The sequence below is a fragment of the Manis pentadactyla genome, chromosome 9 (assembly GCF_030020395.1).
Source record: "Manis pentadactyla isolate mManPen7 chromosome 9, mManPen7.hap1, whole genome shotgun sequence".
Classification (NCBI taxonomy): domain Eukaryota; kingdom Metazoa; phylum Chordata; class Mammalia; order Pholidota; family Manidae; genus Manis; species Manis pentadactyla.
Window position 1 is genome coordinate 95,546,442 of NC_080027.1, and position 26,770 is coordinate 95,573,211.

The following is a 26,770-nucleotide window of genomic DNA, read 5'->3' on the forward strand; positions in this document are numbered from 1 at the left end:
ACAATTAGAGCTCTAAATAGGTTCTAGCAATACATTTCATTTGTTCATTACTCATTCAACAAATACTGAATGTCCTACTCAATGGTAGGCCCTAGGAACAGAGTAGGAAAAAGTGGATAAAGTTACAGCTTTCACAGAGTTTATACTTTGATGGAGGAGAAATAAGTAAGAGTGTGTATCAGATATTGACAAGTGCTAAGGAGAAAAACACAAAACAAGGAGGGAGAAAATATAGACTGTGGGAGAAGACTGATATTTTAGATAATGTAACTTAGGATGCCATCATGGAGAAAGTGACTTTTAAGAAAAAACTGAAAAGATGTGAGGAAGCTAGATGCAGTAACTAGAGGAGGAAACTTTCTTCACACAGAAAACAGCAAGGATTTGAGATGGGAACATGCTTCACACGTTCCCGGAACACAAAGTGCTGGAATGGTTAGAGCATAACAAACGAGGGAACAAGTAGGAAACAGGGTCAGCCAGGTAATGAGGAGCCACAGACCATCTAGAGCCTTGCAGATCCGACAGAGGACACTGAGTGAGATGGCAAGCTATAGGAAGTTTCTGGGCAGAGATGCCACATCATCTGACCTAAGGTTTAATAGGATCACTGGGGCTCCTGCTGGAAAAGAGAGTAAAAGGGGACAAGAACAGTTTTGGTCAGAGGGTAACATTAATCAAATTTAACTTCTCTACAATAGCCAGTCCAAAATTATAAAATACAATAAAACTTTATGTGAAAGCTAAAATAAGTCATGCTTTATACTTTCCAAAATAATATGAAACCTGAAGTTTAACTTTAATAAAAAACAAGAAAAATAACAAAGAAATTCAGGATCTTGTTCCAACTCCCAGTCTTCTTAAAATCAGCGTATTTATTTCTGATATTACAAAAGTAAGCTGAAGGCCATTTCTTAGTGTAACTCTAAGAAATGTACTTAATATATGTATGTTAAATAAGCTTCATTCAGGCATGAGTTACAGTGATTTTGACCATGAGTTCTAATGTTAATAAATCAAAAATATATATAATGTGTCTTTAAACAAAAAACATATAAAACAAGGTCATGTATCAATCAGGTAATAAAAATGTTTTAACCAGAAGTTTGCAGGAACCCAACCCTGTAATATTTCCCCTAGATACAATAACTTAGTATTTGGATTCTCTGTAATACTTTATAACACAGAGCTACTATGAATAATGAGAATTGACAGTATTTACAATGAGCACATCATGATCTACAAAACCAGAAGCAAAAACAACAAACTACACAGACCTACAGGGGATTCAGATAATGAAAGTACCACAGAGGGAAAATAAAACAACTAAGCTTATTATGTTCAAGGAGATAAAAGTCAAACTTGAAATTTTCAGCAGTGAAATATAAAACTATACAACTTGACACAGCTAATCTGAAAGACACAAAAATAAATTCCAGAGCTGAAAAGTACAAAAAAAAAAAAAAAAAAAGAACTCAATGGGCAAGTTTAATATCACAGTAGATACCACTGAGGATTAATAGTGGGAACTGGGAAACTGTCAGAAGAAACTATCTAGAATGAAGAACAACAAGAAAAAAGATAGAAAACACAGGAAGAGGATAAGATACATACAGCACACACAGAGAAAATTTTACAACTTTTTAACTGGTATCCTACAACAGAGAGAGAATGGGTCGGAGGAAGTCCTTAAGAGTGAATGGCTAATAATTCTCCTGAAAGACATTAATCTATACATTCAAGATAGCTATGAGTACTGAGTCAGGATAAAAAAGAAACCTACATTTAGACACAGAGAGAAAAATCTTACTACTATCCAGAGAAGAAAGAGTTTATTTTCCAATGCTAACAGTTATACACTAACAGCTAACATTTCAACACTAATAGTGGAAACTCAAAAAAACAGAGGAATGATATCTTCAGTGAGTAAAAGAAAATAAATCCCAAACTAGAACTTTCTACTCAGTAAAATTATCTTTCAAGAATATAGTCAAAATAGATTTTCACACAACTAAAACTGAACGGACATAGAAGAATGGATAAATCAATGAGGTATACACATGCAACAGGTTATTATTTAGCCTTAAAAAGTAAATTCTGACATATGCAATGACATGGATGAACCTTGAGGACATTATGCTGAATGAAAAAAGCCAGGCACAAAGGACAAATATTGTATGAACCCCACTTGTATGATGTCCCTAGAGTATTCAAATTCATAGATAAAAAGTAGAATGGTGGTTGCAAAGGGATGGGGGGCAGATTAAGAGTTGCTCTTTAATGGGTAGAGTTTCACTTTCACAAGATGAAAGGTATTCTGGAGATGGATGGTGGTGATGGTTGCACAACAGTGTGAATGCACTTAATGTCACTGAATGATGCACTTAATGTCACTGAACAGTACACTTAAGAATGACTAAAATGATAACTTCTAAGCTATATATATTTTACTATGAAGAAAAAACTGAAAAATAAAAAAAAATGCCAAAAAATGAAAAAAATCCCTACCAGCCAATTATACACAAGGAGTACCTTTAAGATGGAAAACAAACAATACCAGATAAGAGATCATAGATACAAGAAGAAATGAAAGAAAGATAAATGTGAAAAAACTGTTCAACCTCAGTAGCAATCATGGAATTACAAACAAAAATAATCATAAGACATTGCTATACACACACAGCACACTGGAAAAAATCAGAAGTATAATACCAAAGGCTGGAGACAATACAGAGCAAATACTGTCAACAAACGTGAACAATGGCAGAAGAGTTTGTCATGACCTAGTGAAGTTGAGGCTATGCATACCCTAGGCCTCAGTAATTCTACTTCTGAATATAAACCCTTAGAGAAATCTGTGCATATTTTCAACAGGAGACATGTAAAAGAATATTCAGAGGAACTGTTTGTAATAATAAGAAATGAAACAACTCAAATGTCCATCTACAGCAGAATGGAAAAAATAAATAGTACACCTTTAAGATCAGAAACAAGAAAAGGATGCCCACTCTCTCCACTTTTATTCAACATAGTTCTAGAGGTACTCGCCACAGCAATCAGACAATTCTAAGAAATAAAAGGCATACAGATTGATAAGGAAGAAGTTAAACTGTCACTGTTGCAATGACATGATATTGTACATAAAAAACCCTAAAGAATCCACTCCAAAACTACTATATCTAATATATGAATTCAGCAAAGTTGCAGGATACAAAATTAATACACAGAAATCTGTGGCATTCCTATACACTAACAATGAACTAGAAGAGAGAGAAATCAGGAAAACAATTCCATTCATAATTGCATCAAAAAAATAAAATACCTAGGAATAAACCTAACCAAGGAAGTGAAAGACGTATACTCTGAAAACTACAAGAAACGCACAAGAGAAATTAATGAAGATACCAATAAATGGAAACACATCCCTTGATCAAGGATAGGAATAATTAATATTGTCAAAATGGCCATCCTGCCTAAAGCAATCTACACATTCAATGCAATCCCTACCAAAATACCAATAGCATTCTTCAATAAACTAGAGCAAATAGTTCTAAACCAGAGCAAATAGTTCTAAAATTCACATGGAACCACGAAAGACCCCAAATAGCCAAAGCAATGCAGAGAAGGAAGAATAAAGCTGGGGAATTATGCTCCGTGACTTCAAGCTCTACTACAAAGCCACAATAATCAAAACTATTTGGTACTGGCACAAGAACAGACCCATAGACCAATGGAACAGACTAGAGAACCCTGATATAAATCCAACCATATATGGTCAATTAATATATGATAAAGGAGCCATGGACATACAATGGGAAAATGACAGCCTCTTCAACAACTGGTGTTGGCAAAACTGGACAGCTACATGCACGAGAATGAAACTGGATTACTGTCTAACCACATACACAAAAGTAAACTCGAAATGGATCAAAGACCTGAACGTAAGTCATGAAACCATAAAACTCTTAGAAGACAACATAGGTAAAAATCTCCTGAATAAAAACATGAGCAAATTTTTCCTGAACGCATCGTCCTTGTGCAAGGGAAACAAAAGCAAAAATGAACACATGGGACTACATCAAACTAAAAAGCTTCTGTACAGCAAAGGACACCATCGGTAGAACAAAAAGGCATCCTACAGTATGGGAGAATATATTTGTAAATGACATATCTGACAAGGGGTTAACATCCAAAATACGTAAAGAACTCACATGCCTCAACACCAAAAATGCAAATAACCTGATTAAAAAATGGTCAGAGGATATGAACAGACACTTCTCCAAAGAAGAAATTCAGATGGCCAACAGGCACATGAAAAGATGCTCCACATCACTGATTATCAGGGAAATGCAAATTAAAACCACAATGAGATATTACCTCATACCAGTAAGGATGGCCAGCATCAAAAATACTAAGAACAACAAATGCTGGTGAGGATGTGGAGAAAGGGGAACCCTCCTACACTGCTGGTGGGAATGTAAGTTAGTTCAACCATTGTGAAAAGCAACATGGAGGTTCCTCAAAAAACTAAAAAGAGAAATAACATTTGATCCTGGACTTCCACTCCTAGGAATTTACCCAGAGAATACAAGTTCGCAGATTCAAAAAGACATAAGCACCACTATACTGATTGAAGCACTATTTACAATAGCCAAGATATGGAAGCAACTTAAGTGTCCATCAGTAGATGAACGGATAAAGAAGCTGTGGTCCATATACACAGTAGAATACTATCCAGCCATAAGAAAAAAACAAATCCTACCATTTGCAATAACATGGATGGAGCTGGAGGGTATCATGCTCAGTGAAATAAGCCAGGCAGAAAAAGACAGGTACCAAATGATTTCCCTCATTTGTGGAGTATAATAACAAAGCAAAACTGAAGGAACAAAACAGCAGCAGACGCACAGACTCCAACAAGGTACTAGTGATTACCAAAGGGGAGGAGTTGGGGAGGATGGATGGGGAGGGAGGGTGAAAGGGATTGAGGGGTATTATGATTGGCACACATGGTGTGGTGGGGACCATGGGGAAGACAGTGTAGCACAAAGGCAAACAGTGACTCTGTGGCATCTTACTATACTGATGGACAGTGACTGCAATGCGGTTTGGGGGGGAATCAATAATATGGGTGAATGTAGTAACCACATTGTTTTTTCATGTGAAATCTGTATGAGTGTATATCAGTAATACCTTAATAAAAAAATACAGCAGAGAGCAAAACAGGCAGGGTCCTCATGGTCTTGGAGGTTCTATCTATTAGAGGAGACTGGCTGTCAGTTAATAAATAAGTTTGTGTTATTGATAACAATAAAGCAGGGTAGGAGGGTAAAAAATAAAAATAAATAAAAAATAAATTGTAGCACAATCACACAGTGGAATACTACACAGCAAAGAAAATCAATGGACAAAATATGGATGGCTCTTACAATATAATATATAAGGAAAAGTTAAGATACAAAGAATGCAAGAAGTACTATTCCAAGGTATATTAACTTGAAGTATACAAAACATTGGCTTAGGGAGACATATACAGATACTAAAACTGTAATAAAACTAGGTAAGTTAACACAATGAAAAGTCAGGAGAACAAATACTTGTAGGTTTACCTCCAGATGTAAAACAAGAAGTGATCAAGAAAGAACTTGTGGATGGCTCCAAGGGTACTGGTGATGTTCTACCTCTTCCTTTGCATGGTGACCAAATGGAAGTTCACTTTATAATCTTTCATCCTGGTGTAAATCTATGTTAGAGGCACACTGCTAACCTGAATGTATTGCACTTTTAAACATATTATATTTTCTTAAAGGAGAAAGAGACTATTAAGAGATGGTAGGTGAGGGATAAAGCCAGACTAACAGCCATAAGTAGCAATAACAATACTGATTTAATTTTATGTGTATCTTCAGAACATCAGTCTCTCTTTTACAATTACTCAGACCACCAAGGTAGCCATACTTCTGTGATGTTAAGGAATATACTTCTATGGATAAAATATTCTTTCTTTCAATAATGAACAGTAAGCATAGACTGCATCCTCTATATGGAGGAAGGCACCTGGCTTTTATTCCACAGGACCCTCTGCATTCACGATGGTACTCCCAAACTGTCCCATAGGTGCATGATGTGGTTCCACACTATAGGTGGCCCATCCTGTCAGCTGAGAAAATCCGTGGCTTCTGCCTAGGAATAAGCATCCCAGATATGAAGAGGCCAGGGTTATGCTTACTCCTGCCCAACCACCTGCACAAATCAAACCAGCCCATCAACCAGGCGGAGGAGGACTTGACTTTGCTCACTGATAAGGTCGCCAGCACAGTAGGTGCACCTCACCAAATGGGACTCCTCCCCTTGCCGAGGTCCCCGACAAACATTTCTTCACTGAATGGATAAATGAATGGATGAAGAACATCTGGCTGAAGCCAGACCCACTCCCATTCTGGTAAGCTCTTTTACTTCAGTAAGTCCTTCCATGTTAAGTCCTTGCTTCCAGTACTTACTGAATCCCAAATTTTCAGTTTAAAGCTTAGGAGTTGAAAGAACATCTTCCCTGGCTCCTGAAAACCCAGTTGGGCAAGGAACAAAAGTTTACAAAAATTTCCCAAATCTCTGGGATTATCCTACAGTCAGCTGAAGCATCAACGAAGAGCCTAGCCCTGCTACATAGATGCCTGGGCACAAATACAACAAGCATCCCCATGACTATAACCACAGCTCTAAAGAACTTTCTCTACTTTACCGCTCTCTCTCTCTCTCTCTCTCTCTCTCTCAAAGGTACCATTGATACACAGCCTTATGCTCAGGCTTCACATGAGCAACATTGTGGTTAATACATTCTCCCTATTATCAAGTCCCCACCAAATACATTACAGTCACTGTCCATCAGCATACTAAGATGCTGTAGAGTCACTATTTGTCTTTGTGTTTTAATTCCTTCCCCGTGACCCCCTACATTGTGTGTGCTAATTGTAATGCCCCTAAATCCCCTTCTCCCACTCCCCGCCAACCCTCCCCAGTCCCTTGCCATTTGGTAACCATTAGTCCATTCTTGGGATCCCGCTGCTGTTTTGTTCCTTCAGTTTTTGTTTTGGTCTTATACTCCACAGATGAGGGAAATCATTTCGTACTTGTCTCCAACTGGTTTATTTCACTGGGCATTAATACCCTCTAGTTCCATCCATGTTGTGGCAAATGGTAGGATATGTTTTCTTCTTATGGCTGAATAATATTCCATTGTGTATATGTACCACATCTTTATCCATTCACCTACAGATGGACACTTTGGTTGATTCCTATCTTGGCTATTGTAAATAGTGCTGTGATAAACTTAGGGGTGCATATGACTTTCTGTGATCCTCTTTTCTTTGGGTAAATTCCTAGGAGTGGAATTCCTGGGTCAAATGGTATTTCTATTTTGAGTTTTTTGAGGAACCTCTATACTGCTTTCCACAATGGTTCAACTAATATTCCCACCAGCAGTGTAGGAGGGTTCCCCTTTCTCCACAACCTCACCAGCATTTGTTGTTATTTGTCTTTCGGATGTTGGCCATCCCAACTGGTATGAGGTGATATCTCATTGTGGTTTTAATTTGCATTTCTCTAATGATTAGCAATATGGAACATCTTTCCATGTGCCTGTTGGCCATCTGAATTTTTTCTTTGGAAAAGTGTCTGTTCATATCTTCTGCCCATTTTTAAATCAGATTATTTGCTTTCTGGTTGTTGAGGCATGAAAGCTCTTTATATATTTTGGATGTTAACCCCTTATCAGATAGGACATTTATGAATATATTCTCCCATACTGTAGGATGCCTTTTTGTTCTACTGATGGTGTCCTTTGCTGTACAGCAGCTTTTTTGTTTGATATAGCCCCACTTGTTCATTTTTGCTTTTGTCTCCCTTGCTCGACGAGGTATGTTCATAAAAAGATGCTCATATTTATATTCAAGAGATTTTTGCCTATGTTTTCTTCTAAAAGTTTTATGGTTTCATGACTTACATTCAGGTCTTTGATCCATTGCGAGTTTACTTTTGTGTATAGAGTTGGACAGTAATCCAGTTTCATTCTCGTGCATGTAGCTGTCCAGTTTTGCCAACAACAGTTGTTGAAGTGGCTGTCTTTTCCCCACTGTACGTCTATGGCTCCTTTATCATATATTAATTGGCTATATATGTGTGGGTTTATATCTGGGCTCTCTATTCTGTTCCATTGATATATGAGTCTGTTCTTGTGCCAGTACCAAATTGTCTTGATTACTGTGGCTTTGTAGTACAGCCTGAAGTTGGGGAGCATAATCCCCTCAGCTTTATTCTTCCTTCTCTGGATTGTTTTGGCTATTCAGGGTCTTTTCTGTTTCCATATGACTTTTAAAACTATTTCCTCCAGTTCTTTGAAGAATGCTGTTGGTATTTTGATAGGGATTGTACTGAATCTGTACACTGCTTTAAGAAGGATGGCCATTTTGATAATATTAATTATTCCTACCAAGAGCATGGGATGAATTTCCATTTATTAGTGTCCTTTTTAATTTCTCTCATGTCTTGTAGTTTTCAGGGTGTAGATATTTCACTTCCTTGATTAGGTTTATACCTAGATATTTTATTCTTTTTGAGCAATTGTGAATGGAATTGTTTTCCTGATTTCTCTTTCTGTGAGTTCATCATCAGTGTATAGGAATGCAAGATTTCTTTGTATTAATTTTGTATCCCACAGCTTTGCTGAATTCAGATATTAGTTCTAGTAGTTTTGGAGTGGATTCTTCAGTGTTTTTTATATACAATTTCTATCTTTTTTAATTTGCTGAGGCTCTTTTTGTGGCCTAGTATGTGATCTATTCTGGAAAATGTTCCATGTGCACTTGAGAAGAAAGTGTATCTTGTTGCTTTTGGGTGGAGTGTTCTATACATGTCTTGTTGCTTTTGGGTGGAGTGTTCTATACATGTGTTAGGTCCATCTGTTCTAATGTGTTGTTGAGTGCCTCTGTCTCCTTACTTATTTGCTGTCTGGTTGATCTGTTCTTTGGAGTAAATGGTGTGCTGAGGTCTCCTAAAGTGAATGCATTGCATTATATTTCCTCCATTAATTGTGTTAGTGTTTATTGTACATATTTGCATGCTCCTATGTCGGGTGTATAGATATTTATAATGGTTATATCTTTTTGTTGGACTGACCTCTTTATCATTAAAGAATGTCCATCTTTGTCTCATTAGTTTCTTTGTTTTGAAGTCTTTTTATCTGATACAGGTACTGCAACACCTGCTTTTTCCTCCCTATTGTTCACATAAAATATCTTTTTCCATCCCTTCACTTTTAGTCTGTATATGTCTTTCGGTTTGAAGGAAGTCTCTTGTAGGGCAGCATATAGACGGATCTTGCTTTTTTATGCATTCTGTAACTCTATGTCTTTTGATTGCTGCATTTGGTCCATTTACATTTAGGGTGATTATCAATACATATGTACTTATTACCATTGCAGGCTTTGGATTTGTGGTTACCAAAGGTTCAAGGGAGCTTCTTTACAATCTAGCAATCTACCTTACCTCACTTATTGAGCTATTATAAGCACAATCTGAAGATTCTTTCCCCTGCCCCCTTCTTTTTCTTCTTCCTGCTCTCTTTATATGTTAGGTGTTATATTCTGTACTCTTTGTGTATCCCTTGACTGACTTTGTGGGTAGCTGGTTTACTTTTGCATTAGTTAGTATTTAATTGGTGTACTTCCTCTGCTGTGGTTTTATTTTCTCTGGTGACAGCTGTTTAGCCTTAGGTGCACTTCCATCTAGAGCAGTCCCTCCAAAATACACTGTTGAGATGGTTTGTGGGAGGTAAATTCTCTCAACTTTTGCGTATCTGAGAATTGTTTAATCCCTCCTTCAAATTTAAAGGATAATCTTGCTGGGTAGAGAGAGTATTTTTGGTTCAAGGCCCTTCTGTTTCATTGCATTGAATACATCATGCCACTCCCTTCTGGACTGTAAGATTTCCGCTCAGAAGTCTGATCATAGCCTGATGGGTTTTTCTTTGTAGGTGATCTTTTTTTCTCTCTCTGGCTCTTTTTAATACTCTGGCTTTATCACTGATCTTTGTCATTTTAATTATTATATGTTTTGGTGTTGTCCTCCTTGGGTCCCTTGTGTTGGGAGATCTGTGGGCTTCCATGTCCTGAGAGACTATTTCCTTCCCCAGATCAGGGAAGTTTCCAGCAATTATTTCTCCAAAGACACTTTCTATCCCTTTTTCTCTCTCTTCTGGTACCTGTATAATATGAATATTGTTCCATTTTGATTGGTTACACAGTTCTCTTAATATTCTTTCACTCCTAGAGATCCTTTTTTCTATCTGCCTCAGCTTCTCTGTATTCCTGTTCTCTAATTTCTATTCCATTTACTGTCTCCTCTACCTCATCTAATCTGCTTTTAAATCCCTGCATTTTTTGTTCCCTTTCAGTTACTGTATTTTTTAAGGTGTCTATGTCCCTCCTGAATTCATCCCTTAGCTCTCACAAATATTTTTCTGTAGCTCCATTAGCATGCTTATTTTATGACTTCTACTTTGAATTCTTTTTCAGGAAGATTGGTGATTTCAGTTTCACCGAGCCCTCTTTCTGGTGCTTGAGGGATTTTGGATTGAACAAGGTTCTTCTGCCTTTTCATAGTTCTGGAGCGATGGGAGTGGTCACAGGTGAGTGGCACAGGTGTCTGCCACAAGGACTAGGCCCTGTCATACTTCCCGGTCGCAGTGCCTGTGTCTGCTGTCTGGGCTGGTTAGTCGCATGCAGGGAGCAGCCTTTGGGTTAATCCCCTAAGGTGTCATGAGTGGGGCGGCCATCAGGATGGCCTAGGGCAATGGCAGGGGTCACAGGTGAGCAGCGCAGGTGTTTGCCACAAGGACAAAGCCCTCTCATGCTTCCCGGTCTCTGTGTCTGTCTCTGTTGTCAGGGCCAGTTAGCCACACGCAGGGAGAAGCCTCTGCATTAAGCTGTGTAGTTGCTGTAGGCAAGTCTGCCCTCCAGCTGGTCTGCAACAATGGCAGGGACAGCGGGTTTGTGTGCAGGTACTGGCAGGGAGGAAGGAGCAGCAGGCTGCTGATCACAGTGAGGTACCTCAGGGCTGCATTGCCAACCAGGGGGATGGAACACCTGAAGCTCCTCAAAGTTCCCAACCTGCTGGGCTGAGTTTGCGGGACGATTTTGTCCACCTGTTACTTCTCCTAAACCCTTGCTCCTTAGCAGCCCTCTGACTGTTGAGAAGTCTTTCAAAGCACCTGCCTCTTTTGTCCCAGTGCAGCCATTTGTGGGAACCTGTTGGCAGTCTTAGTCTCTGACTTTGGTTTTCAGTCCCTCATCTCCAGAGCACCATGCAATGTGGGTCTGTGCTCCCAGAGTAGATTTCTAGGGCTTGGCATTTAGCAGTCCTGTGCTTCCACTCCCTCCCTGCTCTGATTCTCTTCCTCCCAGCAGTGAGCTGGGGTGGGAGGAGTGGTTGGGTCCCGCTGGGTTGCAGCTTTGTACTTTAACCCTTTTCTGTGAGATATTCACTTCTCCCAAATGTAGACTGGCTGGTGTAGTTACTTCTGGTAACTCTTATAGGAATAGTTGTTTCTGCTGTATTTTCAAAATAAATGTGGTTTTGGGAGGAGATTTCCACCTGCCACACTTCTCATGCCACCATCTTTTTTCCTCTCTAACCATTTGAACACATAAGTATCACACTAATGCAAAGCACAGAGCACTATGCCTGATATATAGTAAGAACTTAACATTAGCTAAGGATACCAGTTAACTTAAAGACAATGTTTTCAAGGAAAATAATATGAATGTATTTTAAGGAATATAATAAAGATGCATCTTAAGAAATAAAATAAAAATTATTAAAGCCAAAATGCACAGAATTTTGCTTCCTTTACCCAGGAATCCTTCTTGCTGGCTGAACTACTGACACTAATCCAAATGCCCAGTATCGCATAAGAAATGATGACCCTAGGACAATTTGAATGTCAAAATAACATATTTTTGTCAGCATGTATACCTACTAATTGTAAATGAATAAACCATCTATGGTATCCCCCCTCAATTTCTGAAGAGTAAGTTTAATTTCTTCACAGTAATTGTTAGTTTCTGAGAAATTCTGGCAACATATGTTTAGTGACTAAATTATGTGAAATGAATAGATGTAAAATATGTTTATTAAAATTAATCCTTCATCCTTAGAGGCAAAAAATAATCATTTATTCTCAGGCTAGATTGCTGATCACCTGTTCTTAAACTTTTTCATGTCAACAAAAAAAATATTAAAATAAGATCATAAATAATGAATTTACTGTATTTTTTTTAATTGCCAACTTTGAGACTCCTATATGATGATTTGATCATGCCATTCACAGAAGCAAGGTATTTAGGAAAGGAAAGATAAATTCAAAATTATCTTTTGTATCTGACTTACATATAATCAATGATCCACCCTCTACAGATGGCTATGAAAGTATCCAAAAAAATGTTTCTATGTGACAGAATGAATCATGCTCACAAAATGGACTGTTTCCCATAAGACTGTTAACATACTTTGTCTCAAACCCTTCTTTTCAATCATAAGTCCCTTTAAGACATACTAAAGTCATTTCAGGAAATAGTAAGATATGTGAGTGATTGAAATACTGACCTCAGCACATCTGGCAACACAAATTACACACAGCAGGGTAAGGGTTGTTGATGGTGTTTTAAAACGTGAACCTTCTGATCTTCCGGAATTATTCATTCACTGTTCCAGAAACATTTCTAGAATTAAACACACCTTTTAGGACTGGGGCCAAGCATTTTATAGTGAATTTTAATGTTGGCTAATCGATCTGGTACCTGTCATTTGCTTACTTTAAGCAAGTAAATATGTCACCAAGATAGACATTTCTGAATAGAAAATATTTGAACTTATGAAAGCAAAAAAAATAAAAATAAAAACACCTTTTCTAAGTATAATTAATTACTTAACTCTGAGATCAACTCCAATATCAAATTTCTGAATGAAAAAATTGTCACCTCTCCATTATTCATTAAATACTTCCTACTAGCTACACAGGATTATGTGGATTATTTTAATAAAGAAAAGTGATCCAATTTAAAGTTTACATTATTATTGTTGATAATTAATAAAACCAATAAGTTAGTTTCTCAATCATGATTTTACTCTACTGAAACTCACATAAATTTTAAGAAGTGAATAGGCTATCCACTAGGATTTCGTTTCTGGAGACTGTAATCACTGTAATAATCTTACCAATTAAATTTAAGTTTACAGTCCCAGAATAAATCCCTAAAGCCATCTTTCATACTCTCAAGCCATATTTCATGGAATTCTGCTATCTTTAAAACTGAGTGTTCACAGATAATTAAGTAATAATCCAAATTTTACAGGTTTTATTAAACGAAGGAGAAGCTAATGCTTTACTGTGAATCATTTCAATGTTCACCTTGATTACTTAAGGGTTGAGTTCAGAGCCCACCTTGAACAAAATATTCCAGCAGTTTCCTCATGGATATTTGCCTTTATTGTCATTGGCCAAAAACCTGTCAACTGACAAGGAAAACTGGCAAGAGATTTAGAATAAGGAAGAATTCATAGAACAGATGTCCATACCAAAACTTTTCATAAGATAGTCAAATTTAAGTGAAAACAATGATGATAACAGCACACTTAGTAAATCAATTTAGGAGGTTTCTAGACATGTTAGATCCTCTAAGCATAGACCAATTTTTAAAGTAAGTATATTCAAAAATATAGCAACATTATGAATAGTGTCTAGAATAGAAACCATAGGAATATTACACTTATATCCTTAACAATTCCACAATTTAAGGTTTAAAATTTTATTTCCTTTCAGTTTCTCTCATTTTGGATATAAATATTACTTTTGCTTTCATATCAGAAGACTTGGAAAGGCACAGCCTTATTTTTCATTTCACCAATCTCATCACCATTTATTAAGAAAATGGGAAGTTGATCTGAACACCCCTCCAGTGGCTGGCTCTGCAGAAGCATCTGCACCCTGGACTCTTGTTATACTGTGGATAGTTTCGATTGACAGATTATAATCATATAAATTTTCGCAAAAATCCAACCTTTAAATGGAAAAAACTGTAAGTCACTCCTTAAACTGCCTCTTCTCACTCAATTCTTAACTCAAAACTTCCCCTACCAAAATGTTACATACTATTTTAATAACAGAATGGTTAATTCATTTCATCTATTGTCATAATCAAGCAATATTTGGAAAGAAAAACAGGAAAAGAAATTAGTTAAAATGCAAATACTGAATCCTTATGAGAGAAAAATACAGCTCCATTTTAAAAATTAAAAAAAAAACAACTTGTGTGTATGTCAAAGGTAACCACGTAACATTGTTTGAATCTCATTCAAGGGTATTCTGAGTTAAACAATGTTTACTGAGAATATAATTCCCTTTACACGGTTGATTTAATCATATAAACACATGTATACACTGTGAGAAAACTGGTTGAATTTTTAAGAAAACTTTTAATGTCAAAATTTATGGCGATTTACAATAGAATTACATGTTCACGTCATCATTTTTAAGTGTAAATCTTTAAATCCTGAGGACTGACCTCTAGAAAACAAGATTAGTTTTAAAATACACAGTAACAAAGAAGGATAATGAAAGAAAAACACCAAAAAGTCTGTATTTAACTGGCTGCTAAGTCATTAGAAAGGTGCCCCCTTGGCTACCATATGTTACTCAAATATGTTATCACACCTACAATTTCATCATATGTCTCCCAAGAAATTAATTAGTTCTAACTTTTTCAACTTTGACAAAAACGTCTGCATCAGTCAGATTACTAGCTGTTGCAAACATTTCAAAATTCAAAGCTTTCTTCAGCTTATATTTAACCTTTTAATTATTATTAATCACTTAGCAACATTTAGAGTAGCATTCACTAGACAGATGTCTAATTCTAGAATTTTGAATAATGTAAAGTAATTTACACATATATTTACTTTTGCTGCACGTTTGCTTAGTAATAAAAAAAAAATTAAATTAGGACCTAAAACCATTTTCTGATACATCATTTCAAAGCTGAATTTAGGCTGAAGAAGAAAATACCAGTCATTTTCTCTAAAAATCTAAAGTCTTAAGAAGTTGCAATCATATGACTTACAGTAATAAATTTAATGACTATAAAACTTATATAAATTACAAAAAAGAAACCTAAGAGGGCATGATAATTTAAAAGACATTTTATAGACTGTCAGGAGTAAAAAGAAAAGAAAAGTGACTAAGGAGAGAATTTTCATAAATATTCTCTTTACCAAAGTTTTTTAAAGGGGGGGGAGAAGAAACCATTCCTGTTTGATTCTAAATCACCAGCCATTGATTTAGATTGATCTAAATCAATCATGTAGACCAGCTTCTATCTCCACTATTTTACTTAAGTTATTTTATTAAGGCTACCAATGTCCTAACTATTCATTTCACAAGTATTTATTAAACAATGAGAGAAACAAGACAGAAATCCTGCTCTCATAGAACTTACATTCCAACGAGAACGAAAAGAAATAAACATAAGAAGTAAATTAGCAGTATAAATAAGTATAAGTAAATAATGTATCAGTAGAGCTAAGGTCCGTGTTTCCTGATTCCCCTGTTAACCAAACAAAAACCCAACCAACCACAGACAACAAACACTCTGGCCTCAGGGAAGCCATGCAGCACCTAGTGAATTCCCCTTTCAGGTACCACATCGGGTGATTAAGAACACTCCCTATTCTAGCAAGGAATTGGGTTTGAATTCCAGTTACCCCTTAGGCTGGTAAATGTTCGAGTGAGTCAGAGTGAGGGCGGCCACAGGAGCAGCAGCGGGGGACAACTGCTGGAGGCCAGCAGTCCTTGCTTTGCAGCTACCCAGGTTTTTGCCAGCTGCAAAAAAACGGCACCTGTGAATTATGCTTTTTGAGTTGGAAAAAAACCTCAGAGAGACCAGATGTGCTGTAGGGAGCTTTCTTTAACCTCCTCAAGAAGATTTAAGTATTTCTTCCTCTTTCTTCCTAGATTCCATAAAAAGCAGGAATGATGTTCTTATGTACCTTTGCGTTCCCAGAATCTATCTGAAGGCTGGCATAGGAGTCTAACTGGACTTTTCAATAATAAAATACTGCTTTAGGAAGATGAGTCTGATAACAATAAAGCAAAGACTCAAAGTCTAAGGTTTGTTAACTTCTGTGAAATTACCTATGTTACATATATGTGTATTGCTGGCAATCGGGGAGGAGGGAGAGTACACATTCACATTCAGTATTTACTAATGTCCTATCCTGTGTAAGTTTATACAAAGGACACAAAAATATGTAAGACTGACATGGTCCCTACCATGTCACAGAGTGTTTTTCCAGGGGGAGAATCCATAAGAAAAAAGAAAATAAATAATAGTTACAGATTGCAATAAATTCTACGATGGGAATTTACAGAGTACATTTAAAGAGACTCCACTTCTTTCATTAGATTCTCAAACAGCTACGGTGACTTTATATGGAATATTCTTGCAAAGAAAAGACAAGACCTTAGGTAGATATTACAAGAATATAGGTAAAGAGATTAGGAGTTCAACTCAAATCAATTAACTTTTAATGAATATTACAATGTCTCATGTACTATGGTGTAGGCATGAATAAAATCCATCTTAGGCCCTGAAGAGCTTAGTTCTAATGAGGGACAGATATGTAAATGGATCATCTGGACTATGGAGAGCACAAGTTTGTAGATCACAGAAAAGAGCACTAAGCTGCCCTAAAAACTGTTAGGAAGTTTACTAAATGAAAAAATGGCTAGAATACGCAATAATAATGAAATTGCAAGTAAGTTATATATTTTGAAGGAAGAACTAACCAGATAAAGTAACAGCATATAAGAAATAAAGGGCATCCAGACTGGTAAAGAAGTTGTTAAACTGTCTCTGTTTGCAGATGACATGATACTGTACATAAATAAAACCCCTAAAGAATCCACTCCAAAACTTCTAGATATAATATCTGAATTAAGTAAAGTTGCAGGATGCAAAATTAATACACAGAAATCTGTTGCATTCCTATACACTAATAATGAAATAGCAGAAAGAGAAATCAGGAGAACAATTGCATTAACAATTGCATCAAAAAGAATAAAATACCTAGGAATAAACCTAAACAATGAAGTGAAAGACCTATACCTTCAAAATTATAAGACACTCAGAGAAATTAAAGAAGTTACCAATAAATGGAAAAACACCCCGTGCTCATGGTTAGGAAGAATTAATATTGTTAAAATGGCCATCCTGCCTAAAGCAATCTACACATTCAATGCAATTCCTTTCAAAATACCAACAGCATTCTTCAGTGAACTACAGCAAATCGTTCTAAAATTCACATGGAATCACAAAAGACCCCAAATAACCAAAGTGATTCAGAGAAGGAAGAATAAAGCTGTGGGGCGCCCCAACTTCAAGCTCTATTACAAAGCCACAGTAATCGAGACAATTTGGTACTAGCACAAGAACAGACCCATGGACCAATGGAACAGACTAGAAAGCTCTGATATAAACCCAACCATATATGGTCAATTAATATAGGATAAAGGAGCCATGGACATATAATGGGGAAATGACAGCCTCTTTAACAGCTGGTGTTGGCAAAACCGGACAGCTACATGTAAGAGAATGAAACTCGATTATTATCTAATCCCATACACAAAAGTAAACTCGAAATGGATCAAAGACCTGAATGTAAGTCATGAAACCATAAAACTCTTAGAAGACAACATAGGTAAAATTCTCCTAAATATAAACATGAGCAACTTTTTCCTGAACGCATCTCCTCAAGCAAGGGAAACAAAAGCAAAAATGAGTATGTGGAACTACATCAACCTAAAAAGCTTCTGTACAGCAAAGGACACTATCAACAGAACAAAAAGGCATCCTACAGTATGGGAGAATATATTTGTAAATGACACATTCAAAATATATAAAAGGGTTAACATCCAAAATATATAAAGAATTCACACGCCTCAACACCCAAAAAGCAAATAACTCGATTAAAAACTGGGAAGAGGATATGAAGAGACAATTCTTCAAAGAAGAAATGCAGATGGCCAACAGACACATGAAAAGATGCTCCACATCACTAACCATCAGGGAAATGCAAATTAAAACCACAATGAGATATCACCTCACACCAGTAAGGATGGCCAGCATTGAAAAAGTCAAGAACAACAAATGCTGGTGAGGATGCAGAGAAAGGGGAACCCTCCTACACTGCTGGTGGGGAATGTAAGCTAGTTCAACCATTATGGAAAGCAATATGGAGGTTCCTAAAAAAGCTCAAAATAGAAATACCATTTGACCCGGGAATCTCACTCCTTGGAATTTACCCAAAGAATACAACTTCTCAGATTCAAAAAGACATGCACTCCTATGTTTATCGCAGCACTTTTTACAATAGCCAAGATATGGAAGCAACCTAAGTGTCCATCAGTAGATGAATGGATAAAGAAGATGTGGTACATATACACAATGGAATACTATTCAGCCATAAGAAACAAACAAATCCTACCATTTGCAACAACATGGATGGAGCTGGAGGACATTATGCTCAGTGAAATAAGCCAGGCAGAGAAAGACAAGTGCCAAATGATTTCCCTTATTTGTGGAGTATAACAACGAAGCAAGACTGAAGGAACAAAAGAGCAACAGACTCAGACTCACAGACTCCAAGAAGGCACTAGAGGTTACCAACAGGGAGGGGTGTGGAAGGTGGGGTGGGAAGGGAGGAAGAAGGGGACTGAGGGGTATTATGTTTAGTACACATGGTATGAGGGGTCACGGGGAGGAGAGTGTAGCACAGAGAAGGCAAATAGTGACTCTGTGGCATTTTACTACACTGATGGACAATGACTGCATTGGGGTATAGGTGGGGACTTGATAATATGGGTAAATGTAGTAACCAGATTGTTTCTTCCTGTGAAGCCTTCCTAAGAGTGTATATCAATAATACCTTAAAATAAAATAAAAATAAAAATAAAAAAGTAACACATGCAAAGCATATGAAGGAAGAGGAAGGTATTAGTATTTCAAACCAAGGATTTGAAGACATAAGCCAGAGGAAAGCTGAAGGGGAAAATGCTTTAGTAAAACAGAAGAAGGACTCAGTTTTGAAGACCTGAATTTATGATGACTGTGGGATATCCATGGGGACATTTTAAATGCTCAACCTGACCTCTGAAGAGAGGTCCTTTCATTCATTACTAACAAATACTTGGGATTCACTAATACATGGATGATGTATCCCACAGCCATTACAGCAGAACTAAGAGTATACACAGAGGGCAGAAGAGGCTCAAGAAGACAGTAAGGATGCATATGATAACATTTTGTGAGTATCAAAAGAAAATGTCAGTACAATGTTCCAACACAGGGCTGAACAAAGAAATCTGGTTTCAGGGAAGCCAGAGAGAGATATGTGTTCAATAAGGAGTGGGTAGGCCAAAATACTTCTAAATTATATGGACACTCCTGGAAAGTAAAACAGTAAAGGCCATTGAATATGATAAAAGAAGTTAATTACTAGTTATAAAGAAGAATTTTGTCATGTGTAAGTCCTGGTTAATCATAATTAATCACAAGAAGCATAAAGACTAATATATGAACCAAATTCTCATAACATCAATTTTACTATTTTATAAGCATACCTAATATTTATTAGAAAAGAATATGCAAGCACTTTTTTAAATTGTATAAAACAGTAACACAGTAACCATTTCTAGAAACTGTTAACTTAATTTCTTTCCAAAAGAAAAAAATTTTCAAGTTAAAAAATACTCAATATGTTTTTAAAAATAGAATTCTTGTCATTTAAAGAGAAACAAAACATATGTATGAAATGATGTGACCTCTGAAATTCGCTTCCAAATAATCCACGAGGTAAAAGAATAGGTAGATATATAAATAAAATGGGTGATGAGCTGAAAATTTTTTAAGGTGGTGTGGATTACATGGGTGCTGATCATACTATTCTACTTTGTACCTGTTTGAAATTTATTAATATTTTATCACCTAAGAGCAAACAGAAATAAATATCACCTGAGTAACTTCAATTCATTCTTCAGCTTCCATTTAAATATTACTTTTTCTAGGAGTCTGAACACACACACAGAATGTCATACCTGTCCTTCTCTCAGGAAGCTTTTCTATCCCTACATACCAACGGTTCATTTTAGCACCAGATAGGAAAGGGCCAAGTCTTCTTAAACATTTTATTGAGCTGTAACTCACATAGCATAAAAATCACCATTTTAAAGTGTACAATTTGTGAGTTTTTGTATATTGACAATATTGTGCAACCATCACCATTATCAAATTCCAGGACTTTGCATCACCCCATAAAGAAACCGAGAGCTCATTAGCAGTCACTCCCCATTGCCCCCTCCACATCATCCGCTACATCAACAAAAAGAAGGACAAAAACCCCATGATCATCTCCATAGATGCTGAAAAAGCATTCAACAAAATTCAATATCCACTCACGATAAAAACTCTCAACAAAATGGGTATAGAGGGCAAGTACCTCAACATAATAAAGGCCATATATGAAAAACCCACAGCCAACATTAAACTTAACAGCAAGAAGCTGAATGCTTTTCACCTAAGATCGGGAACAAGACAAGGATGCCCACTCTCCCCACTTTTATTCAACATAGTTTGGTGGTCCTAGCCACGGCAATCAGACAACACAAAGAAATAAAAGGCATCCAGATTGCAATCAGACAACACAAAGAAATAAAAGGCATCCAGATTGGCAAGGAAGAAATCAAACTATCCGTTTGCACATGACATGATATTGTACCTAAAAAACCCTAAAGAATCCATTCTAAAACTACTATATCTGATATATGAATTCAGCAAAGTTGCAGGATACAAAATTAATTCACAGAAATCTGTTGCATTCCTATACACTAATGATGAACGAGCAGAAAGAGAAATCAGGAAAACAATTCCATTCACAATTGCATCAAAAAAATAAAATACCTAGGAATAAACCTAACCAAGGAAACTACAAGACACTCATGAGAGAAATTAAAGAAGAAACCTATAAATGGAAACACATCCTGTGCTCATGGATAGGAAGAATTAATATTGTCAAAATGGCCATCCTGCCTAAAGCAATCTACACATTCAATGCAATCCCTATCAAAATATCAACAGCATTCTTCAATGAACTAGGGCAAATAGTTCTGAAATTCATATGGAACAAGACAAGACACCGAATAGCCAAAGCAATCCTGAGAAGGAAGAATAAACCAGGGAGAATTACATTCCCTGACTTCAAGCTCTAGTATAAAGCCACATTAATCAAGACAATTTGGTACTGGCACAAGAACAGACCCATAGACCAATGGAACAGAATAGATATCCCAAATATAAACCCAAGCATATATGGTCAATTAATATACGATAAGGGAACCATGGATATACAATGGGGAAATGACAGCCTCTTCAACAGCTGGTATTGGCAAAACTGGACAGCTACATGTAAGAGAATGAAACTCAATTATTGTCTAACCCCATACACAAAAGTGAACTCGAAATGGATCAAAGACCTGAATGTAAGTCATGAAACCATAAAACTTAGAAAAAAACATAGGCAAAAATCTCTTGGACATAAACATGAGCAACTTCTTAATGAACATATCTCCCTGGGCAAGGAAACAAAAGCAAAAATGAACAATTGGGACTACATCAAACTAATAAGCTTCTGTATAGCAAAGGACACCCTCCGTAGAACAAAAAGACATCCTACAATATGGGAGAATATATTCATAAATGTCGTATCCAATAAAGGGTTGACATCCAAATTATATAAAGAACTCACACACCTCAAAAAACAAAAAGCAAATAAGCCAATTAAAAAATGGGCAGAGGAGCTGAAGAGACACTTCTCCAAAGAAGAAATTCAGATGGCCAACAGGCACATGAAAAGATGCCCCACATTGCTAGTCATCAGAGAAATGCAAATTAAAACCACAATGAGATATCACCTCACACCAGTTAGGATGACCAACATCCAAAAGACAAACAACAACAAATGTTGGCGAGGATGTGGAGAAAGGGGAACCCTCCTACACTGCTGGTGGGAATGTGGATTAGTTCAACCATTGTGGAAAGCAGTATGGAGGTTCCTCAAAAAACTCGTAATAGAAATACCATTTGACCCAGGAATTCCACTCCTAGGAATTTACCCTAAGAATTCAGGAGCCCAGTTTGAAAAAGACATATGTACCCTATGTTTATCACAGCACTATTTACAACAGCCAAGATATGGAAGCAACCTAAGTGTCCATCAGTAGATTAATGGATAAAGAAGATGTGGTACATATACACAATGGAGTATTATTCAGCCATAAGAAGAAAACAAATCCTACCATTTCCAACAACATGGATGGAGCTGGAGGGTATTATGCTCAGTGAAATAAGCCAGGTGGAGAAAGACAAGTATCAAATGATTTTACTCATCTGTGGAGTATAAGAGCAAAGAAAAAACTGAAGGAACAAAACAGCAGCAGACCCACAGAAACCAAGATGGACTAACAGTTACCAAAGGGAAAGGGACTGGGGAAGATGGGTGGGAAGGGAGGGATAAAGGGGAAAAAGGGGTGTTACAATTAGTACACATAATGTAGCGGGGGGGATACAGGGAAGGCAGTATAACACAGAGAAAACAAGTAGTGATTCTATAGCATCTTACTATGCTGACAGACAGTGACTGTAATGGGGTATGTGGTGGGGACTTAATAGGGGAAGTCTAGTAACCATAATGTTGCTCATGTAATTGTACATTAATAATACCCCCCCCAAAAAAAAAAAGAATAGCTTAGGGAGCCTTATCATACCCCATTATTTTAAAAGCAGGAAACTGAGGCCTAAGAGAGGTTAACTGACTATCTCAAAGGCAGAGAACAAATTGATTAGAGCAGAGGTAGGACCAAAATTCTTCCAATGCTGGAAGAAAACCATTTATGTGACTGTAAAAATGATAAAGCAGTTGAGATGCCTAGTTGTACTGACCCTTTGCTTCACCATTTCCCACCACCACCACAATCCTGCACTCACTAGTAAGTGCTGCAAAAAATGCAGAAATAAACAATCAACATTAATTTGACTTTCCTTTACTACCCAGAAATTAGCCTGCCTGCTTCCAAACACCAGAGAAATGTAAGAGCTGGAAAGTAGAAAAATAAAGGGAAATGAATGAGCAGCTACATGAAAAGCCTTCTTAAATATACAGTGGGTGGGTACATGATTAAGTATGACTCAGGGGAACAGGGAAGACACCAAGGGTTCAAGCTCACTACTGCATTTGTGTGTGCATGTGAGGGAAATGTGGTATGTGCAGGATGCACAAGCAGATCATGGATTTTCTCGTAGTCAAGTATAAGTTCACACTTCAGGTTAAACTACGACCTCTCCTCTGCATCCTTCCCTGGGTCCCCTAGCACAGTTAGCCACCTCTTCCAAAGGACCTGCTCTTCCTTCTGCACACCTCTGCTACCATAATGATTACAGCGTATCCTAATCAGCACCTCATACTGTTCCCTTCCGAGCTACCATCCCATCAAGGGCAGCAATCCTGTGTGTTCAGTATACAATCTAGCAAAGCCCTGACATACACTAAGCACTTTATAGCTCTTTGTTGAATGAGCATTCTCAAACTGTAGTACTGAATATATCTGTTCAAAAGTGTCCATAACAAGAAATTTATTAATTCTTACTGTGATCATTTCCAAACATTATAATTCACACATAACTCATCCATATGTCCTTACTCTTAAGTACAAACTTCAGAGTTAGCCAATCAGCTAAAAAACAAACCAACTTGAGCATGCTTAGAACTGAATGTTGGAGTTGTCAACCAGCTCTGCCAGTAAAACGTTCCTAGGCAAAAACACAACAAAAGTTTTGAATAAGACTAATCAACCACAAGCCACATGGTCTGGTGTGGTAATTCACCAGGTGGCAGGGGAAACAACTCTATAGAAGCCTGTAAAGAAATTCCTGAGGGCAAGATACTTCATGTTCAAAAAGAAATGTGTAAAACAAAAGAACAAATGACCGAAATACTGGTCCAGCAGGAAAGGTAAAATCTTTGGAGTCTGAAAGCCCTGATTTAAGATGTGCCTTCACTGTGACCTCTGCAGAAAGGCCATCTCACCTCTCTGTAACCCTTGCAGTTCCTCCGGCAAAGTGTGAATGAAAATGCCCATCTCACGAGCTCACAGGGGCTGCACAGACACCCAGACACCAGCACATAATGGACCTGTAATAGTGTCATTTCCTACTTGGCAACAGGTTGTGATTTAAGGGGCAGAGTCAAAAATCTCTTCTCTAAAAATATATCCCCCAACACGCGAATAGATGACAATGTTGGGAGTTACAAGGTAACGAACTTTACACATGAACACTGAGTTACACATAAATCTGTTTGGATTTTCAAAATGTAAAACAGTGAATCATTTAGTGTATGTATTCATCTTTCAAAGCTAACGTGTCAAGGCTCAAACGTACTGTGAAGCTCTGCTAGTGTGAACCAGGGAAAGCACTATGGAGAGTGACTGAGGAGCTTGAAGGACCAAGAGAAAAAGGGCCCCAAAGACAAACTTTTTCTACTTCATCTTATTACCCATAACCAGTTTCATCCAACTATATACATTCATAGAAGACCTATAAATTCAACAGGAAACCATACACCAATTTAAGGTTTTTTTTAATATTGAGAAATAAAAGCACTTGCCATAGATACAGACCCAGAGACTTTTCCTTTTTTCACATGGTTCCACTTTTACAAACTCTATTCCTTTCATCACTTCAATTTACTGCCTTTATGTCTTTGATGCAATAATGATTCTGTTGTATCAAATCACGGCTTTGAGTTTATATAATATGTACTATAATAAGGTGGATCTTGGGCACACATGTTTCTTAATGAAAATGTTTATCACTTGATGATTATTTTATATTAATTATATACCATCTCCTTGCAAGCTTTCTTATTTTCTGTCTCTCAAGTTTGATTTCTGTGGTTCCAGAGTATTTGTCTGTTTATTATAATTAAAATAGTACTTACTGTTAAGTTAAAATGTTTGTTTTAAAATGAAAAAGGGAAGTCCCAAACTGCATTTTAATGATGTATCTTTGACCACTATCACTAAAAAAAGGATGTACTCTAGGATAAGCTATTTGCCCTGTGTTTCCCCAAAGTGTCAACTGTGTGCCCAGTCACTATATGAATTTTGATAAAATCAGAGTACAGATGGCATGACAGCTATACCATCTAAAATATTAATCAAGCTTACACAAAGAAAATCTCAAAGCCATTAAACTGTCTTTATGGACCTCACCAAGACAAGCTAATGTCCAAACTTACACTTCTACTTCTACTACTGTTTTTTAGGGGCAACAAAACTACCCATTTTTTATCCAAGTTCCAGCCCCAATTCTTAGTCACTCACCCGCCCGCCATCTTATGAATCCTGTGCTTCCTCTCCGCCTGTGGGCTCCATCAAAGAGGACTCTATAAAGTAAATGTGGAGACAATTATTGCCAAAAGTGAAGAACTGGAGACTCTTACAGTTCTAGAAAATCTAATAAAATAAGTTCTTGATGTATTTACCTAGAAAGAACAAAGTCTATTTCTAAATACTAGAGAGTAGGAGTAGATTCTACTCCATTTTAAAATATCAACATATGTGTAAGATTCAAAATGTTTGAAACAGAACTTTTTGAAATCCAGCAAAATTAAGTTGATGTAATTTGTGATAAAGATCTAAGTGGCACTTCTTTCCCAGGCTCACAGAAAAACTCAACCTACCAATAAAATCAGAGAAAAGAAAATCAAGATTTGAATAAAAACAAATTAAGAACTACATTTTAAAGGACACACACACATACAGAACCTTAAGGTTTTTTTTCCTACTGTTGGCATAGTTATGTTCTACCTATAACCCTGATATCTGCAACTGTTTTCTCCATCTCTTGATAAAGAAAACATCTCACATCAGCATGCCTGCAATCCTGCTCTTCTTCCTACATTTTCTTTCTTAATGTTATCACCTATTCTCCATCAATGAAGAGCAGTATCACCAAATCACTTCTAATTTTCCTCCATTACCCCATACGCAAAATTCATGCCAAGTCAAAGTAATGATAATGGTGATAATGACAGGTTAAATAAACACAGCACTTTTTATGTCAGAAGCACAGTGCTAAATATTTTCTACACATTATCTAATTTTCATAACCACTGCATAAGATAGTGTTATAGACTGATCGACTGTGTCCTCCCCCACAAATTTGTATGTGGAAGCCCTAACCCCCAATGTGATGGTATCTGGAGGTAGGGCCTTTGGGAGATGATTAGGTTTAGATGAGGTCACAAGGCTGGGGCTTTCATGATGGGATTAGTGCCCTTTTTTTAAGAGGGACACCAGAGTGTGCGCTCGCTCTCTACCATGTGAGGGCACAGCAAGGAGGTGTTGTCTATAAGCTAGGAAGAGAGTCCTTCCCAGAACCCAATTGTGCTGGCACCATGATCTCAGGCTTCCCAGCCTCCAGAACTATGGAAAATAACTTTCTGTTGTTTAAACCTCCCAATCTATGGTATTTTATTATGGCAGCCCACATTAATTCCCAGTTTTACAAGTAACAAAATTACGGCTTTAACAGGCTAAATGACTTCCCTA

The 26,770-nt window shown here is 37.0% G+C and overlaps 1 protein-coding gene across 3 annotated transcripts in view; it reads right to left on the minus strand.

Moving 5' to 3' along the window:
* AKT3 (AKT serine/threonine kinase 3) overlaps positions 1–26,770 on the minus strand; it is a 339,823-nt gene that overhangs the window by 252,075 nt on the left and 60,978 nt on the right. Inside the window, exon 3 of one of the 3 annotated variants that reach the window (XM_036887665.2) lies at positions 25,541–25,602. The exons of the other annotated variants lie outside the window; for them this stretch is intronic. The gene's annotated coding sequence lies outside the window, so the exon portion shown is untranslated. The remainder of the gene's footprint in view (positions 1–25,540; positions 25,603–26,770) is intronic. 3 annotated transcript variants of the gene reach the window in all.